At 32.2% G+C, this 7901-nt stretch overlaps 1 pseudogene; it reads left to right on the top strand.

The window, feature by feature from the left end:
- Positions 1 to 1144: 1144 nt before the first annotated feature.
- Positions 1145 to 7599, top strand: LOC130999953 ((-)-germacrene D synthase-like; annotated as a pseudogene).
- Positions 7600 to 7901: the final 302 nt, after the last annotated feature.

The following is a 7901-nucleotide window of genomic DNA, read 5'->3' on the forward strand; positions in this document are numbered from 1 at the left end:
CTGAAATTAGTGAATTTCCAATGGTTTAAAAACATCATATTAATGGATAACTTTCATAAAAATCAAAACCCAAAATAAATAAAAATCGTTAACCAGTTTGAAGACTGATATATAGGGTGCGGTTATAGTGAGAACCACAATTATCGTGAGAACATAAGAACCAATAAAATTACTGCATCTGCTATACAAATTAATGCATCCGCTATTAAATTTAATGCATCCGAAAAAAATAATTTTTTTGCTCCTTTCAGGATTCGAACCCAGCACCTGCATCCATCCACCAAGATGATGCATCCACCGTAGATCTTGATGATCGAATGGCTTAAAATGGTTCTCCGTTCTTATTTTATTAGTGGTTCTTATTTGAACATCTCACCTGATATATATATATATATTCCTTGAACATAAGTTCTTATTTTTTAGAGCTTATAAGTTGTTTAAGAATTTATTTTTCCAAACACTTTTGAAGGAGTTTATTAGCTCCTAAACAACTTATAAGCTCAGCCAAACACCCTCTTAGTCGAATGGTATCCTATGTCCCTGCACTTGACATTATTATGTATATGATGCTTGGTGATTCATTTTGTATTTTATTTTTAAAAAAAATTAATAATTTTTTGTATATTCTTTTTTCAATTTCAATTTTATATGCTTTAATATAATCTTATGATTATGGACCAAGTTCATTCCATTCAATTATGGTATACAATTATTTTTTATCATTTAAATCAATTTTAATTCATTGTTAGGGTTGACAATTTTCTATAACAATGTAAATAATATTGTTACACGAAAAAAATTGTGTAAATCTTGTAAGCGTGCAAGGCATAATAATTAAAAATAGTCATTATTTTCACATTTTTATCTACATGAATAGAGTTTCCTTTTATTATGTAGGAAATACTAGAGCTAAACATATTATCTCTTGATATTATTTATTCCATTTGGGAGTAAATGTGAGCATAATAATCTAATAACTAGGAAGTAGTAGTGATGAATAGTGTTATTAAAAAACGTGTTAAACACTTTTCAAAAAAACAATAAAACGTGTTAAAAAAAAATGTACGGTAAGTAAAGAAAAGCTTTTGAAACAAACTACTGAAATAATCTATAAATACAACAAAAAATAAACTAAAATTATTCAAACACAATTCATAGTGAAAAAAAAATGTCTCAAATATATGCATCTGCTGCTCCCATTTCTACAAAGAAAACAAATGTAGATGATATTCGTCGATCTGTAACATATCATCCCAGCGTTTGGAAGGATTATTTTCTTGCATACACTAACGATGTTACGGTAAATTTTTAATCAGACAGTAAATTTGCATCGACTCTTTATTTATTTTAGAATATATTTTTAAAGCGTTTATATGGTATAGTAGATATTGGTAAATTGTGGCGGATCCAGGGGCATGGGGCATAGGGGGGCTAAAGCCCCCTATTAATTTTTGAGTTTTTTAATAATCATATACTCCATCCGTCCGCCGAAATTATGTTAAATTGCTTGGGCACAAGATTTAATAAAATTGGTTATGATTTTGATGTAGTGAAGAAAGGGTCCCACAATTTTTATGAGATGTGTGGTTGAGATTGAATTTGAGGTGGATTTTTTGTAAATAAAGGGTGTTACTAAGGATAAAACATTAAAGAGGATGGTGGGACCATTGCCTTAAAAGGAAAGTGACATAATCTTGGCGGACGTCCGATATAGTTGTGACATAATCTCGGCGGACGGAGGGAGTACATAAAAAATACAAAAAAAGTATAATATATTGTTTTAATAATTATAGTCCATGTTAATTGCTTAATATTTTATGGTGATTTGTTAAATTTGTATTATTTTTTGTCTCATTGCATTTCTTAGTCAATTTTCAATATTGAATTTGAGTCAATCCTCAAGTTAAAGTAAAATTATGAACTATTAATAATGAAAGGGTTAAGTATCAGATTGCCCCTTAACGATGACGTCCCTATGGCTTTTAGCCTCCTAAAGTCAGGGGGGAGAGCTGCCCACTACCTTAACGTGGCTTTTTGGCACCAATTCCCCCCCCCCCTCCCCCAGCCTTTCGATGGAGGCAGCTCACCCCCTGACTTTAGGGCGCTAAACGCGAGGGGGACCCCTATTGATAGGGGGAAAATTGGTGCCATAAAGCCACGTTGAGAATGTGGGCAGCTCTTCTCCCTGACTTTAGGGGGCTAAAAGCCATAGGGACGCCATCGATAGGGGCCAATTTGATACTTAACCCATAATGAAAATTAGTTTTTTAGAAGATGAAACAATTTTTTTAAAAAAAAGCATAGAGGTAGGTGTTTATATGCTTTCAATGTACTTATTTTTGAATTAATGAAATGTGAATACCTATTTATTATAGTAAGTGACCGAGTTATAATCCTAAGCTCGTTAAAATTTTACTTGGACATAAAAATGAACTGTATGGAATGCTCAAAAAAATTTGACTCCCGTCTCCAAATTTGGCATACTTTCAGATGGCATACTTCAATAAATTTAGCCCCCTCTAACGATAAATTATGGATCCGCCCCTCGGTACATACACCAATCATGAATGTTAATTAATATTGTAATATTAGGAAATCAGTGGTGATGAGAAGGAGCAACTCGAAAAGCAAAAGGAAAAGGTGAAGAAGTTGGTAGCCGAGACTCCAAATGATTCAACGGTGAAGATGGAGCTGATCGATGCAATCCAACGGCTAGGAGTTGGCTATCATTTTGAAAAGGAAATCGGGGAATCCTTGAGACAAATTCATGAAAATTATGAAATACAAAGTCGCAAAGATAAGGGCGATCTTCGTGTTCTTGCTCTTCGTTTTCGTCTGCTTAGACAGCAAGGTTACCGCGCCCCACGCGGTAATATTAACTTTATATAATTAATTGATTTTCATTCATTTATTCCCGACGCTCCTTAAATTATGCATTTATTCCCTACATACTTTCTGTTTTTGGACATCACCTCACATATAATTGGACAATTATACCCTTGTAAATTACATTTATTTACAAGGGTTAATAGTGTTTTATGTCCCGAAGAATTCCGAATTTTTAGCTTTTTTCATAAAATATTTCAAACTTTTTTTCTTCTTCTCAAAAACCCCGAGCTTTCGTCATTTTCAATAAAATGTCCTGCTATACAATGACCGAAAGATGACTCGTTTCGTCACAGAAGTATTAAATTATCAACTTAGTGGCATAAGATTCACAACATGAATCAATTTGAGAATAGTCATCTTTCGAGTACCGAATTTCGTGTAGCGGGATATTTTATAGAAAATGCTGAAATTTCAAGGCTTTTTTGAAGGAAACGAAAGTTCGGAATTGTTTATGGAAAACATCGAAAGTTCGAGACATAAAACATTGTTAACCCTATTTACAACTAATACATTACCCTCAATGTGGAACTCTTTCTCCAGTAATATCAGGACACTCAACAATTTTTTATTAAAACTTGTGCTGAGAGATTCTTTGTACTCCTTCTGTCTCACAAAAATATGAAATTTTTGCGTTAGATGTGTTCCATGAATTCATAGACGAAGAGGGAAATTGGAAGGAGCCATTGTTGATAAACGATGTTGAAGGGATGCTAAGCTTGTACGAGGCTTCGAATTATGGGATAAATGGAGAGGAGATTCTTGACAAAGCCTTAGAATTTACTTCTACTCATCTTGAATCTTTACTCTCACATCAAATCAACTCTTCTCTATGTAAACGAGTGAAAGAAGCTCTGGATATGCCAATTAGCAAGACTTTGATGAGACTCGGAGCCAAGAAATTCATATATATATGTACCAAGAAGATGAGTCGCATAATGAAATATTATTGAATTTTGCGAAATTGGACTTCAATATTATGCAGAAAATACACCAGAGAGAGCTACACCACATTACAAGGTCAGTAATGGACATACTCCCTCTATCCACAAAAAATAGTTCATTTTTGCCATTTTGAGATGTCCACAAAATTAGTCCGGCCCATTCAATTAATTTTTGAAAACTATTTATTAAATGGTGGGCCCTATTCTCCATTCACAATATAATTAATTATCATTATAAACACCACTTTTTAAATAAAACCATTTCTCCACTCAAATTACAATAAATATTTTTATTAAAACTCGTGTCGTCCTTTATTAGGACTATTTTTTGTGGACGGATCTAGTATTATTAAGACACACACACACACACACACACACACACACATATATATATATATATATATATATATATATATATATATATATGGAATTTGCATGAAATTTTTTGTATAATCATCGAATTCTTCGTGTGAGGATATCAAAATAAAAGGATAGATATTATTTTCATGTTTTTATTTACATGGCTATAATTTCTTATTATTATATATTTTTGGTTAAAATAGTGCATTGCCTCTATTATTAATTACATAATATAATTGCGATTTGTTTCAAACTAAACAAAAAAGAATATGCTGCATCCAGGTGGTGGGAGGATTTAGAGTTTGGAAAAAAACTACCTTTTGCAAGAGACAGAGTGGTGGAGTGCTATTTTTGGATTTTGGGAGTCTATTTTGAGCCACAAAACGACACTGCAAGATTATTCCTAACCAAAGTCATAGCTATAACTTCTATCCTTGATGATATTTATGATATTAAAGGAACTTTAGATGAACTCCGACGTTTAACCCATGCTATTCAAAGGTAGTATTAACCCCTAAATTTGTATCAGTTTAAAATTCTTTAAGATCACTATTTCAGAGCGATCTGCAAAAATATGTCAACTATATATTTTCGTGTTTGCTGAAATTGGCAATTATTTTAAATTTCAACAGTAGTGGGCCACACATTTGGGCTCAATTCGACGTCCATATTTGGGCTCATATTAAGTGCAAAATAGTCTGATATATTGTGCCCATATATGACCTTCTAACGTTGAAATTTAAAATAATTGGTCTATTTCTGCCCATCTAAAAAATTTGGCATATTTTGGCAAATCTCCCTAAGATTGTTGTCTAAATTTTTTTAACACTCCACTGCTCTATTATTAATGTCCTAATTGTGATTAATAAAATTTAATTATTATCTCTAACATGGAGCAGATGGAATATTAGCGCCGCGGATGAATTTCAATTGCCACCATATATGAGAATATGTTACGAAGCTCTTTTAGGTGTTTATGAAGAAATGGAAATTGAAATGGCAAAACGAGGCGAATCATATCGCCTTCAATATGCTAAAAAAGAGGTATATATACACATGCATGCATGCAATATTTAGGGGGATAATGGTTCGAAATATGCAAAATGGATAGTGGAAATTAAATGTTAGCTATCAATTTAATTTCATTAAATTCTAGCTATTTTTGACATGAAAAAGACTTAATTAAATACTCTTACTCTACAATTGTTTATCGAATATAAATATATGCGCGGTACATTTGATATGAATACATTTTTGACATGAATATATGCGCAGCATCCTAATATACCTGGTATGTACGAGTTGGAACTATTAGTATCAGTCATACCACGACGTTGCGCGCCACAACTGGCACGAATAATTCTCGTTCATACTAAATGTACCAAGACACAACGTTTGAAAGTTAATTAAATTCTCAATGTGGTAACATGGTCAAATTGACTGTATTTACTTACTGTATGGGACAATTTTGTCTGAATTTCCGAAAATGGACTGTAAGTTAATTAAATTTAGTTGATTCCTACTTTTTATTTTTTTTGATTGGGCAAAGTCATGTTAGATGTTTTCAAACAAATTAAACTAACCAAATAGGTGCATAAAATTGTTTTAATGTTTTTTTGCAGATGATAAAGCTGATAACTGCATATATGAAAGAGGCAGAATGGTGCTATAGCAATTATGTTCCAACAATGGAGGAATATATGAAATCGGCACTCGTAACTGGTGGTTACATGATGCTATCAACAACCTCTTTAGTTGGAATGAGAGATCCTATTACCAAAACTGATTTTGATTGGATTACAAGTGAACCACCAATTTTACGAGCCTCATCGATTATTTGTAGATTAATGGACGACATGGTAGGGCATGGGGTAAGTTTTTTTTTTTTAATTATTTTTTTAGTTGTAAAAAAATCTATAATATATTAAAAAGAAAATTTTCCGTTTGAAATCAGTTTTAAAGTTGAGTGGCAATTTTTGTGATTATACTAAAATTGAAGATTTATTTGTATACTATATTTTATATTAATTTCTTGTATTCATAATTTTTTTTATGAATACTGGATTTAAAATGTAAAAGATCTAGACAAGCGCTTTTAGTTTAATATATATTTTATGTAAATACTGTAGTTAAAATCTAAAAGTTGTATTTGTTTAACGATTAAAATTTTAAAAAATCTTCTCTCCTCTCTCATCCTTTTTTGAAGTCCATTTTTCTTTATTAATTTTCTTTTCACTTTTTTATAATACAAGTTTTTGTTATTGTAATTTCTTTTCTATATTAAGCTAAAATTACTCCTTTCCTGCTCAAAAAACATGCGCAATTCGCTATTTTGGGATGTCCCCCCATAAATATCCACTTTCCATTTTTTAACGCCACTTTCTCCACTCACACACACTCGTCTAATATTTTTTAAAACTCGTGCCACCAGAAGCGCTACATATTTTTTTAGGGATGAATAGAGTATTTCTTTTTATTGTATTCATAATATTTTATATGAGAATTGAGTTAGCATCTATTTTATATATAAAAGGAAACATTAGAACGTTTCCCACGCATTGCACTCGTGCAAATGCTAGTTTATATACATGTATTAATTTCATAACCCAAAAGATAATATTTTGTACATGATCATGCATAGATTGAGGAAAAGATCACAAGTGTGGATTGTTACATGAAAGAAAATGAGTGCTCAAAGATGGAAGCTTTTAGTGAATTTGGGAAGCAAGTGAATAAAGCATGGAAGGATATGAACGAGGAGTGCCTCGAGCCAAGGCCGGCATCTATGCCGATTCTTATTCGCATTTTCAATCTTGCTCGTGTCATAAATTTATTGTATGTTGATGAAGATGCATATGGAAATTCCAGCACTAAGACCAAAGAGTTGGTTAAATCTGTGCTCGTGGAAACCGTGGACTAAAGTACTATATATATCATATTGGAATAATAAATGTAACTCACATGTAAGTTTATAACATTTTAGTGCAAATTAATGTGAGTTGGGGGTGATGGTCAGGCCGGAGCTCCTCGAGGGATCATGTCTTCTCCCATAGCCGTTTTGGGCGTCGGGATCTGGGCGATGGTTAGTCCGGAGCTCATGGTTTCGTCGCCTCCTGGTTGTTATTTTTCTTTTTTCCGATTTATTTTTAAACGAGTACTCTTTTTCCTCTGCAAGTTTTTTTCATATAGATTTTGCTTGCAGAGGTTTTAATGAGACTCGATCCTTAGTTTGCTTCATCTTTGTGCTTTCAAGGGTTTCTTAGATTCCTTTTCCTTTTCTTTACGTATAATGTGAGCCTTGTATCTCCATTTTCATAAAAGTTATGACATTCAATAAAAATAATGCCATAATGTGTTTATAACAGCCTATGTATATTCAATAAAATTTATGCGTATTTTTACTTTTTGATACGTTTTTCAAATTTATGTGCATCCCTATTTTTAGATATTGTCCCACATATAATTTGGACAATTTTACTTCTGTAATTTACTCACAATTTATTTAACAATACCCTTAGGGAGGTGTTTGATTTGAGTGATAAGGCATGATTGATAAAATAATCCAACTTAATCAAGTGTTTAACTTGTATGTTTGGGCCCGTGATTGATAATTCGATCAACATCTAATGATTAATTATTACTCAAAAGTTGGACGAATCATTTAATCAATCCCCCAATCCTATCAATCTTATCAATCATATGTGAGACCAT

This window comes from Salvia miltiorrhiza, chromosome 8, assembly GCF_028751815.1.
Source record: "Salvia miltiorrhiza cultivar Shanhuang (shh) chromosome 8, IMPLAD_Smil_shh, whole genome shotgun sequence".
NCBI lineage: Eukaryota > Viridiplantae > Streptophyta > Magnoliopsida > Lamiales > Lamiaceae > Salvia > Salvia miltiorrhiza.